At 42.0% G+C, this 12897-nt stretch overlaps 1 long non-coding RNA gene across 1 annotated transcript; it reads left to right on the forward strand.

The window, feature by feature from the left end:
* The first annotated feature begins 3110 nt into the window (after window positions 1-3110).
* On the forward strand, window positions 3111-4532 carry LOC125880074 (uncharacterized). The gene is made up of 4 exons (XR_007448010.1): window positions 3111-3128; window positions 3899-3987; window positions 4078-4174; window positions 4433-4532. It is a non-coding gene; the product is annotated as an uncharacterized LOC125880074 (long non-coding RNA).
* The last annotated feature ends 8365 nt before the right edge of the window (window positions 4533-12897 follow it).

Consider the following 12897-nt stretch of genomic DNA (forward strand, 5'->3'; position numbering starts at 1 on the left):
TTTGCAGCAATATTGCAAATTGTGTGCACATTACAATCCTTAATGGCCACGAGTTCACATTTGTTGATATTCAAGCATAGACCAGATGGCTTAAAAAGTCATAAGTACTTGCATAGTTCAAATACATGGATGTCTTGCGGTCCACCGGGACACGCTGACCAAGAGAAACGTGAGTCTTTACACTACCTGCAAACTTTATAAGTACACTGTGCTTCTGTATTTCAATAAAGCAAACCAGAAATTAGCACTATTAGTTTTATGTCGCTGTTATAATTAACTGGTTTAAGGACCCAAAATGCAGAACTTGGAGACAGAGTTAAAACGTAGTTACAGGTAGAATTTATTATAGAGAAAAAATGAATCAAGCAGCGAGCAGTAAGGTCTTTTAGATTAGTCCTCAAAAAACAAAAAGCAGATTTCCAGGGTGTGGTCGACAAACAGAGGGAATGGACTGGTATCTCGGCACAGGAGAGACAAAGTCAGCAAAATCCAAAAAAAAAAGTTTCAAAAAGAGTGGGGTCAAGAGCTTGAGTACTGTGTTGTTAAATGGACGATCTGATGAAGACTGAAGTGAAGAATCAGGGTTTATAAGCAGCAGGAGTAAGGTGTGGTAATGAGCCAGATTGATCTCAGGTGTGCTTGATATGTTGAGGGAAAACTCAGGTAGGAGGAGGGTGACCAGAGATAACCACGGCCTGGAAAATAAATACATTTAGGGGAAACAGACAAGAGACACAGGAAAGGAGAAAACACTGGCCACAAGACGGGAGAGAGGCATACTGCCAGATCCTAACAGTCTGCCACGATGCGGCCTAGGCTGCTGTTGTTCCAAGGAATTTGGTGTTACAGTAGTATGTGAGCTTGTAGCATGCTGCTGTGTGGACCAACAGTTAACACGAACATGCTGCTAGACTATTTTCACCGTGTGTGTGTGTGTGTGTGTGTGTGTGTGTGTGTGTGTGTAATGTTGGCCTGCTCATGTGATTGTAATTATGGACTGTTGCTGTGGCCTGTAAAATTGAAGTTTTAGGCAGTTAAGCCTAAGAAATACTCGACATGAAGATATAATGGGAGAGAGAGTTAATAATGTTACAGCCAAATGATGTGGAAACAAGAGGCCCAAACGTTTGGCATACAGCAACATACAAACAATATAGAGAATAGTACTGTGTTATATGATATGTTTTATCCTTAGTTGTGTATTTCCTACTGCAGTTACAGAAATAACAGTTATGCTCAAAGATGTATATCAAACTCTTCATGGACATCAATTATATTTCATTTTAATTGTAGGACTTTTTTTTAAGTTATTCAAGTTGTTACTTAATAAAGACAAATTTATTGTGGTATGTGCCACATGGTCTTATTTGTCTTTGAAGTGGAAGCTGTAAGTGTGTTAGTATGACTAATTACTGTATGTAACTTGTATGCTGCTGGTGGGCTATAGTTGTGATCCTAAAGCCAAAACTGCTTGTACAATTTAACATTACAGTGAGCATTTTGAGGTCTGAAAGGTGCTTAAGACGTTCAGAAGTGAGTTTTTTCACTGACTATTTGTTGATTGAAGGGTAATGTGAATGTTCAATCAATGTCTTCTAATAGTCAGTGAAAAAACTTGACTTTTGAATATTTTCTGAATGTCTCTCCACTGTAGTATGTAGTACCTGTCATATGCAGTACCTGTAGTATGTATTGGCTGCAGTGTGCAGTAGGTAGGCTACCTGTCTTATTCACTGTTGTACCTGTGGCTGCAGTACCCGCTGTATGTAGTACATCAGTACTCGGCGGTAGCAGGCACCTGTCAAAATGTCTTTGGAAATGTTGTAGTTTATTGATTTGTTTAAAGTCAACTCCACTTGATTTTATTTTGTCATATTGCGTTTTAAATTGGCGCTTTAATGTACTTGTGTGTGTGTGTGTGTGTGTGTGTGTGTGTGTGTGTGCGCGCGCGCGCGCATGCGAATATATGTTGGAATGTGTGCTCGCCCGTGTTTGTGTTCTACGTTCGGCTGTCTTTGTGACATCACAGTGCGCTCCTAAATATAGGCGAGTGAGGAGCCAAGACTCAAACTATCAACTTATTGAATCTCGACGCCATCTTATCGCTCAGTGAAGGTAAGTTTTTGTTCATGTAAACAACACTTATCAGGCAGAGCAAAACTACTTCTGTATGGTTTCTGCTATTCATATATTCATATGTAATATGATAAATCTTATATATTCATGTATATTCAGGCTGTGTGAGAAAAGTTTCTGATGTTTCTGTCACATGCATGCAGGGCTTGACAAAACTGTATCCAGTCATGGCCATGAATTCCTTTTTGTGCATTTTCTACTATAACTGCAAAGTTTTTAATTGTACAAAACAATATTTTTTACTTGGTGTCAGGTTAAATTGTTTTAGTTAACGCTCAGGTGGAAAGTTTCTTAAACTAACTGGATTACAACATTTGGGCAGTAACATAGCATACATAGCAATACAAGCCCTTAAATATTAAATAGCAAGATACTTGTAGCCTATGACTATGTTGAAAATATAGATTAGTCCATTTTCACAAAAGGCTGTTAAAAGGCTGACCCTGAGTTTTTTGGCTCCTGGGTGTCTGAAGCCTAAAAACATACCACTACATGTACTCGCTTGTTTCTAATGATTGAAGTCTTCTTATTAGAAAAGTGATACTTAAAAGTGTGTGACATAATTTGTGTCTGTGAGTGTATGACCCCCTCCACTGCTCTCTTGTTTGGTTTACAGTCATGCCACGAAGAAGTGCTCATTTGGAATCCACAGGATACTACGATAGTGAGGGAAAGCCTGTAAAAAGCTACAGAGAGACCTTGCCCAAGTGAGCTGGTGTTCATGTGTCACAGTCATATATGTACTACGTATTAAACACAGTGATTGTTCTTCATTATATTTTCAGAGCTTTAAGTCCTTTCTCATACATTTCTCATTACAAACAGGATTTGCAGAAGATGTAAGACCCGGCTCCGTAAAAGAGAGACCACCAGCAATAGAAGGGACAGCAACACCAACTGCTACAGGAACGTGGGCAGAAACAACAGGGCTCCCACCACGTTCATGTCTGATGTGTTTTTTCACGTCTTCATCACACTGCCCCTATGTTTTGGTAAGCAATCTCTCCTTCCACTAACATTCATATCTGGTTCATCAGCTTGTGTTTCTGACGCTGTTTACACGTTGCCAGCTATTTTCATAAACGGACATTTCACCGTCTACGTTTTCAAAAAGATCTTCGTTTACACTTACCCATGTATATATATACAGAAGAGCATGCCAAACCTGTAGGTGGCAGTGTAACGAGAAGCTCAAGCCTTCCATGTATCCATTGTCACCATAGCAACATAGGTCGCACTTTTTACACAGGCGCAAGTTCCAGCGCATACTTTGACGTCGGCTGCCTATAACTGTTTATCTCCGTTTACCTCAGTTTACATGCAAACGCGCAACCGGAGTTTTCCAAAATCTCCACTCTGGCTGGAGTTTTTAGAAAGACTCGTTTTCAGAGGAGAAATCTCCGTTTGCGTGTAAATGATGGGCACCAACAAAGGAAGATGTCTCCGTTTATCAAAATCACCGTGTACATGTAAATGGCCTCTCAGAGAGTGGCTGTCTTGATGCAGAATAGCTACGTCCAGATTGGTATAAAAAGTTTTCCACACACTTACATCCATGCAGTGTCAGTCTATTTGACCGTCATCAGAGCATACATCATGCTCATATTCTGATGAAAGTCGAATAGACTGAAAGCTCAACAATGAAGTGAAACACTGCATAGATGTAAGTGTGTTAGTTTTTCTACTAATCAAAGAGTGACTGCCTTAAAATAAAACTTACTTGACCTGTCCATCCTATGCTTTGTTTCTCTCCATCCATCAGGAATTCTTTACTTGATCTTTCCTCTGAATGACCACTCCCTGGATTCAGGACCTTTGGAGTCACCAGTGTCATTTAGCAACACATATACGGTATAAAGAAAGAACTTCCATAAACATAAACATCCAGAACATCCATAAACGCAATCACAGTCCAAAAATGTTATCTCCCTGCACTTACAGGATGCAAGATATGAGATGGTGAAGCAATTTAAAGAACTGCAGGACAAGCTCCCTCCAGCGGCAGACACTTTGCCCAACTTTCCTCTGGAGTCATCAGGTGAGGCATCCTGATTTTGTTTTATCTGTCAGACTGTAAATTTCAAATGTGCTTTTTAGTTCTCAGATTGCTTTCTCACTTTCTTAGTGTGTTTTTCTGTGAAAAATTTTAAAAAGAATTTCATTCACAAGTTAACTTATTGTATGAGTTGAGTTTGTCTGTTCTTATTGTAATCATTAGCCTATATTCCTTGTTTCCTATCCACTCACTCTTTTTTTGACTGCCCAACTAACTTTCTGTTAATTTGTCATCTCTCAGGATCATATAAAAGGTGTATTCAGGCATGTGAGGCTGCAAGTAGAGAGCAACTGAGGTCATCACAACTGCATGCGTCTGTATAACTTCAGGGTCCATGGGAAGCTGGCAGAATGAGGAAAGACACATGGAGCAGAAAGAAGACCGTCATCTGGGTGCAGAGTCAGGTAAGTATATATTTTTGATATTTGATCAGATTTTAATCGTCTGTGTCTAGGTTTAATGTAACCTTGTGTTGTGGAATTTGGCATCATAAAAATATCGGTGGAACAGTGGACCAGCTCTTTACCCTTGTGTGACTGCTGGAGGGGTCTTGGGAGTTTGCCCATCCAGTCTACATGTGTTTTGTGGACCTGGAGAAGGCTTACGATCGCGTCCCTCTGGGGGTCTTGTGGGGGGTACTACGGGAGTACGGGGTGCCAGGCTCAGCTGCTACGAGCCATCCGGTCCCTGTATGACCAAAGTGAGAGCTGTGTCTGCATACTTGGTGTAAAGTTCAACATGTTCTCGGTGGGTGTTGGCCTCCGCCAAGGTTGTGCCTTGTCAAGAAAGGAGTGTGAGATGGATTGGCGGGTCAGCACGGCTTCTGCAGTGATGCAGGCGCTGTGCCGGTCCGTCGTGGTGAAGGGGGAGCTGAGCCGGAAAGCAAAGCTTTTGATTTACTGGTCCATCTACATCCCAACCCTCACCTATGGTCATGAACTCTGGGTACTGACGGAAAAAATAAGATCGTGGATACAAGCGGTGGAAATGAGTTTCCTCTGTGGGGTGGCTGGGCACATCCGCATCTGATTAGGATGCCTTCTGGGCGCCTCCCGCTAGAGGTGTCCCGGGCATGTCCCACTGGTAGGAGGCCCCGGGGCAGACCTAGAACACACTGGAGGGATTGCATATCTTGTCTGGCCTGGGAACGCCTTGGGGTCCCCCAGGAGGAGCTGGACAGGGTTGCTGGGGAGAAGGATGTCTGGGGTGCTTTGCTCGGCCTGCTGCCCCCACAACCCGGCCCCAGATAAGCGGATGAAAATGGACGGACGGACGGACGGACGGATGGATGGATGGATGGGTGGATGGATGGATGGATGGATGCATGGAAAAATATCAGTAAACTGTAAATTTTGTAGTGTGCTCTGAAATCCACATCTGTGCAGGGGTGGACAGGATAGGTGGGTGGGTATGCTGGGGGGAGGTATGGTGTCCTTTGAAAGTTCATCATACTTCCTCCCAGCAAACCTCCTCCCTGCCAGCAGTGTGTGAGAAGGAACTGGCCATTTACTGGTATTTTCAATTCCACAACACAACGTTGTCTACTTACTCACAGATGGTTTCAGTCAGAGGGCTACACGGAAGCACAGTGGTTAGCACTGTGTCCCGCACAGAGAAAGGACCAGGTCTGGCTTTGGTTCTCTCTCTGTGTAGAGTTGCATATTCTCTCCGTGTATGCATGGGTTTTCTCCGGGTCCGCTCCGGTTTCCTCCCATATACAAATATGCACAATTTAAGTTTAGGTTAATTGGCTACATAAATAAAGATCATGAAAATAATTTCCACCTGATTTCTTGGTTATTGACTTTCAAGGTATTTAATAGATTATCTGGAGATTTTAAAAAAGCTCTTTTTTTTTCGCTTGGTGGCATAAGTCAATTTTTCTGTGGTTAAACTTTTGAAAAGACTTTTAAACCAATGTCCAACTGTAGGTGCCTCACTGTTTCTCTGGGCAGCTGCAATACAGTATTTAGCCTGAAGTGATATAACATGATTATCTTTTTATTTGCACCTGACAGTTTGAATTCAGGTGGAAGCAGTCCAAGGATAAATGCCTGAGGGTCAACAGGCAACCCAGTAGAGATAATATCAGATATATTTTGTATGACCTTTTCCCAGAATGTTTTTATTTTGGTGCAGCTCCATAGGCAGTGGAATAATATACCTTCTTCTAGTCCATATATGATACATAAATCACTATTATTATTATTATCAAAGTGATGTAGCAGACAGAGGAATATGTATGTATAATCCACTTTAAGGGCCAGTGTGGACAGTTTAGTGGGATTTAGTGAAAATTAGCGGTGAGGATTGCAGATTGCAACCAGCTGAAACTTCTCCTTGTTAAAAATCAGTTAGTGTTCATCATTCACAAGGTTTTTACTGAATTATCTGCAGAGGTCTCTTCCTTTCCAAAACAAACAGACCACGTGACTTAAACCACTAAAAAGACTGTACAAAGCAGTTTAATGATACAAATTAGTGTTTCTCAGATGCTATTTGGTATGTCGGAGACAAGCTGCTCTCTCACCACATACTGAAGTGTGCTCACCCATTTCTGATTCAGACTTTAGGAGGTTTTTACAGGAAGCCAATTTATCCACAGAGGTATCTTCCTCTCAAGAATAAACGGACATGGTAAATTTAACTGATAAAAACACTGAATGAAGCAGTTCACGTTCTGAATCTGGTTGGCTCGCTGCAGAGGAACTTCTTTCTACAGTGGTTGATGCCAGAACACAAATAACCCTATATAGAGCCAGTCAGTGTTTGATTTGTCCATTCTGGTGCAACAAATCAGTGTTTCTCAGACACTCTTTGGCACGTTGGTGACAGGCTGCTAACCCATAGACTGTAAAAATAATGGTCGTAGCTACCATGATTTCACCCACTGGTTTGTGGAGCCAGAAGTGAGCATATATTGGCGAGGGGCTGGTGCTGTGGAGAAGGGAGGGGTGTATCTGACAGAGAAGCCAAGGACACTATTAGCAGATGGCCTGTCACTCAAAATGGTTGGCCCCCAATTTGTGTTACTTTAAGCCTGATAAAATGTAAATGGTTGAGTTCTATAAAAAATCATCCCTTTACCATTGTTATCAAAAGAGAAATTAGCTGTAGAAACCAAAACCATTTTTTGTGACAGGTTGTAAACGTGTTTATTTCTGCTGTAAAGTTGGGCATTTTAAAGAGGATCTATTATGCCTGTTGGAGTTTTTCCTCTTCTTTAGTGTGTCATACAGCATTTTTATGCATCTATAAAGTCTGCTAAGTAAAAAAGCAAAAACAAAGTCCAGGCTAAAGGGAGTTCTGTCTCCCCACAGACACACACAGATCCTGAGCTGCCTGAAATGGCTCGTTTGAATTTCCTGCCTTTATTTCCATGACATTATTGCATCAAAATGTAACACATTACTACGCACACAGTGCCCACCTGCAGGCCACTGAGCCGCACCTCCAAACAAACCTACGTAGAGCAGAGTTGGAGCACAGGCTGCAGAGAGTTTGAGCTGATGAGGAGCTGTTGAGGAGATGCCATGTCTAGGAGGGGAACTGCCCATTGGTCCGACAGCCCATTGTTACGACCATATTAAACCCATTGTTCCGAAGTCCGTTCCGAAATCATCATGATGCCCTGTGGTTAAGGTCTGGTTAGGTTTAGGCACAAAAACAACTTGGTTAAGGTTAGGAAAAGATCATGGTGTGGGTTAAAATGAAAAAGAAAGTGGCAAACACATGAGCTGTGAGCCTGCTCCGCCTCAAGCCTTTCCCAGCTGACCCAGAGCCGGTCGTGGCGCACCATCAAGGTGGAAAAGGCCCGCTGGGAGCCGTTCAGCACCGCGGACAGTCGGACTAATGGGATGTCGGACCAATGGGCTGTCGGACCAATGACATGGACCTGTCTAGGAGATGCTGCTTTTGTCAGTGTAACCACAAATTTCCCTTTTTTGGATTGCCAAAAAAGAAGAAACTATCAAAAAGTGGTTGGAATTAATTTTTTGATACCATTCCTCAGCAATACAACCAGAACATTTTATTGTGTTCCCTCCATTTTCCTGAGGACTGCTTCACAAACTGCCAACAGTTTACTGCTGGATATTCACAGCGGTTACTGCTGAAAGACGGGCAGTTCCCACTTTGTTGGGCAAATCTGGAGATTCGGGATCACAACCTCTAAGTATGCTTTATGAGTTGTAAATTTGTTGTGTTAAAACAAACTTGGAAGCTGCTACCGAGTGTTGAAGTGTGGAGTAGATGGCTGTAGGAGCTAACGTTAAGCTGTACACCCAGTGCTTAGCTGTAGGCCTCGGCTAACCGGCTAACCAAAGCTATTGTTTTAAAATGATTTTGATGCTCATCTTATAGTAAGTTACACTGCCAGCCGGGTGGTATCAGTAAGATGAATTTAATGACTAAATTGAGGAGAATCTAACAGAGCAAAAATGTGCAGCATGTCCATATTGACAAAAGTTTCAACATTTACATATGCGAGGCCTGATCTAAGCAGCTAACAAACACTAGCTCGAGTGATCAGCCGACACCACAACAGCAGTCAGACCTTGAGTCGAATTAAGACCTGCATTTATTTGCCAAAATGTGTGGCTGTGGCACCCTCTTATTGCAGAGGAATCTAAGATTTCATAAGTTTCATTTTTCTACTCTGAGCTATTAGCAGAGTTTTGGGTTTTTTTTTAAAGTTGGAAAAGTAAAGCAAAAACGTATTATTTTAGTTTAGTTTTACCTTCAGCAAAGGCTGTAAAAACAGACCGTACATACAGTAATTTGTAAATAATTTTATTTTTATTACCAACATAATAACATCAGATAAAAGATATGAAATAGTTATTGCAACACTTGAAAATATACAAGAAAGGTGGATTTAGGGAAACACTTCATTCAAAAACACAAGGAAATCAGTATTTAAATTCAATATTTCACAGACTGTAAATGACCTGACAAGGCTCGTCTCTGTGGAGGTGTTTGAAAACCCAGTGCCAGTTGCTTAGGAGATGCAGATCCCCATCCCAAAGGACCTGGCATCCCAGTATGAGAGACCCTCAAAGGAGAAAGTGTCATAGTCTGCGCCTTTCCTTCATTCCTCATGTGTCAGCTGTTTTCCCCCTCCCCTTTGTTTCTTGTGGTTCCTTGTTTGTCTCTCTGTGTCTGGGTGTGGCTCATCAGTCCTGCTGCCAATCAACTCCTGCTGCCAATCTTACTGCTAACCTGAAAGCCATCCATCAGTCAACTCCAGCGGTACAAATACTGTACCCAGGCTCTGCAATCCTGTCTAAAAAATAAAGATCTTTTGACAAAAGACTTGATTGTCTTGATTTCTTTATAAGTGAGTTTGTTGATATAATGAAACCGTAGTGTTCAGAATTGAGTTTACACAGTTATATCTCATTACATGTCATAAAAACATACTCTTCTTCAGCTCTTTGCCCTAAGGGTCCATAGTCCATAGTCATATGTTCTGCAGAGTGTATGGCTTCAAACAGCCAGGCTCTTGGCCTGGATGGTGTATCAAACATGTAGTATGAACTGGAACCTGGTTCATTACCCCAAAACCTAATAAGTAAAAAAGAGACAAGGCATACTGTTTTATAAGTAAGCAAATAAAGACTCAGGAGACAACATCACTGCATAGAACAAATATTGATCCAGGAAGCAACATGTATTTTACTATGAAACTTTGATTTCATATAAATGCTGTGGAGAAACTGTGATACATTGGTACATTGTACATATTGTATAATTACTTTGGTATTATTACCCAACACGAGCTACATTAGTCTGATCTTAGATAAGCCTGCTTTGATACAAAAAGGAGTTATGCTTGACACCACTGCATTTAACGTCTGAGTGTTACTGTTGGTGTTTCCACATTATGTAGTAACTGACTTTATTGTTAGAAACCTTTTGTACTCTGCAGCAGACGTTTCACTTCATTCAGTCAGAGGACAGACATACAGTTGTTATCATCACGTCAGATAAGCTACACTTATAATGTTACAGCTGAAATATAAGACAGCTACAAAATAAAAACTTACCACTGTGAAACGTCCTGCTCCAGTCTTTGTTGCGAAGGTGGTTCGGAGTCTGTCAGCTTGTGTTTCTTTACTCAAATTGATGTGTAAGAACTGAGGGCCTTGTTAGCTTAGCCACAGCATGTTTTTAGCAGCTCATGTAGCACTTAAGCACATAAATCTATTCCACCGGACCCCAATATTACAAATATGACCCTGAAAACAAACATAATAGGTCTTCTTTAACATGGTGTTTATAGGGATAGCTGGCTTCTGGAGCCAGCCTCAAGTGGTTGTTCAAAGTACCACAGTTTTTGGCACGTCCATGTTGGCTTAATTTTTCAGCCCTGGAAGCTGGTGCTTGTGCTAACCTAGCTAATCTGTGCTCACCTTTTTCTCTAACAACTTAAGATCAAGATGTACAGGAGGTCTTTATTGGGAGTGGAATTATCCACAGAGGTCTCTCTCTCAACAAAACAAATGGATCTGGGGATTAAAACCAGTAAAAACACTGAATAAAGCAGTTTCACATAAAAAAATAAGTAAAAAAAAAAAAAAAGATCAGTGTTTTTGATTGATTGATTGATTTGCGGGGGGCTGTCAGAGCTGGCATTAGGGGAGTGTCTCTGAGACGTCAGAGATCACTGTCTAGACTCCTGGAGGTGTCGTGGGACCAACTACACAAAACACTTATGAAAGGAGGTTCCCACCTGATGACCCCAAAGACGTGTTAGTTATCACTGCTCACTGGTCTGTATAGTTAAGTCTTGCCATAATAGCTTATCATAGGAGGTTATTCACTGAGCGCTGATCCTTTATCTAGAGCACAAATTTCTTGTGTTTATTTGAACTCAGAACTAGCCCAGCTAGTGACTGCTGTGAATAGGGCAGCTGACAACAAGGGAATGACCATGTGTCCGCTTGGAAATACAGCTGACAGGAGGGAAAAGACCCCAAAGGTGCTGGCATGGGCTAGCAACACATGGCAGCAGTAGTGAGGCCTAGCAGCCTTACTACAACCAAAATTAGCTACAGCCAAGAGAGGGAAAATACCCTAAGAGTCAGCAAGAGCACAAGTGAATTACACGGTAACAGACATTGGAACAGACATGACTATGTATTGGATCTATGACTCAGTGAAGGATGGGGGCATAGACCTACCCACCAGGGCTAGAATTAGCAGCACTCGGGGCAAGGTGAACGCATCATTACATGTAACAGAGACGTACTGTATCCCATCGGAAAACAGGCCAAAACATATCTCTTCTCCTGCATCAGGAATTTTAGAGTCACTGTAAGTCCGTAATTTCTCCAATTTTGTGGACGTTGCAGCTCTGCAATATAGCTGAATCAAATGAAATCATATCCATTTTAATTTCTTCTTGCGATGCACTGAACACTTCCTTTTCTGTTGTACTACAGACAACAATTTGGGGAACAGCAATACCGGTTTAGGCGGGCGTAAGGCAAAGCTAATCAGCCGTTGACCGAGGAAGTATGGAAGTACACGGATTTGGATCCAATCACATCACTGCCACTGGGAGCCAGCGCTAGTTCTATTACAACTTTCCTATGGGAATGTCCGCAGACGACAGAGACAGCCAGCGTGCTGATGTCATCGGCGTCTGTGTAAGAGACTACGCTCTAGTGTGCTAACCTGTAAATGTATGCACGTGTCTGTGTGTGTGTGTGTGCGCGTGCGCACACTGGGGTGGAGCTCCGCCGTGCGTGATACAGACAGCAGAGGAGATTTGTAAAGGCGCGACCATATAGACACAGCAATGACATGCCATAGTGTAAATAAGACAAATAACATAAGGGTATTTAGTTTGTTTAATAAAAGGACAAGTTATAGACCTGATCTATAGGGAAGGTAGCCTTAAATGACTTCTGTTATGATCTGGCGCTATATAGAAAATTTAAAAAATTAAATAAAATGAACTTGATCTTAGAGGGGGGCGGGGGGTGCTGTAGGGGGTGTCGCCCAGGGCGCCATTTAGGCTAGAACCACCACTGGGTGTGGATGAAACAAAACAAAGCAAGTACACAAATTATTTTCTATTTGACTGCTTACGTGTGGTTTTTGGTGAGGATTCCTTTCTAGTCTTCATTTCTCTCGTTTTTTTTATATTCTTAGAGTAAGTAGTGGTCTCATATATAAAAATTAAGTGTCAGAACAAACTAAAATAGAATTACCTCCTCATGATTGCATGTCTCCACGTATACAGTAGGTCAAGTTGCAGTTACAGTTTACACCCATGTCTGTCCAGACTCATGTAGCCGTGACAGTTGACATTGCTTCAAAGAAGCTACAAATTCTAAAACGCAGATGCTTCACAAACATCTTCAACATGGCAGCACTGATGATCTACACAATTAACACAGTTTCAATGTGGGTACCAATGATTAGTGTCACCAATTCATTCATTCATTCATCTTCTAACCGCTTCATCCTCTTGAGGGTCGCGGGGAGGGGCTGGAGCCTATCCCAGCTACATTGGGCGAGAGGCAGGGTACACCCTGGACAGGTCGCCAGACTATCACAGGGCTGACACATAGGAACAGACAACCACTCACGCTCACATTCACCTACCTACGGACAATTTAGAGTTATCAATTAACCTAGTCCCCAATCTGCATGTCTTTGGACTGTGGGAGGAAGCCGGAGTGCCCGGAGAGAAC

Source organism: Epinephelus fuscoguttatus, linkage group LG19 (assembly GCF_011397635.1).
Source record: "Epinephelus fuscoguttatus linkage group LG19, E.fuscoguttatus.final_Chr_v1".
NCBI classification, from domain to species: Eukaryota; Metazoa; Chordata; class Actinopteri; order Perciformes; family Serranidae; genus Epinephelus; species Epinephelus fuscoguttatus.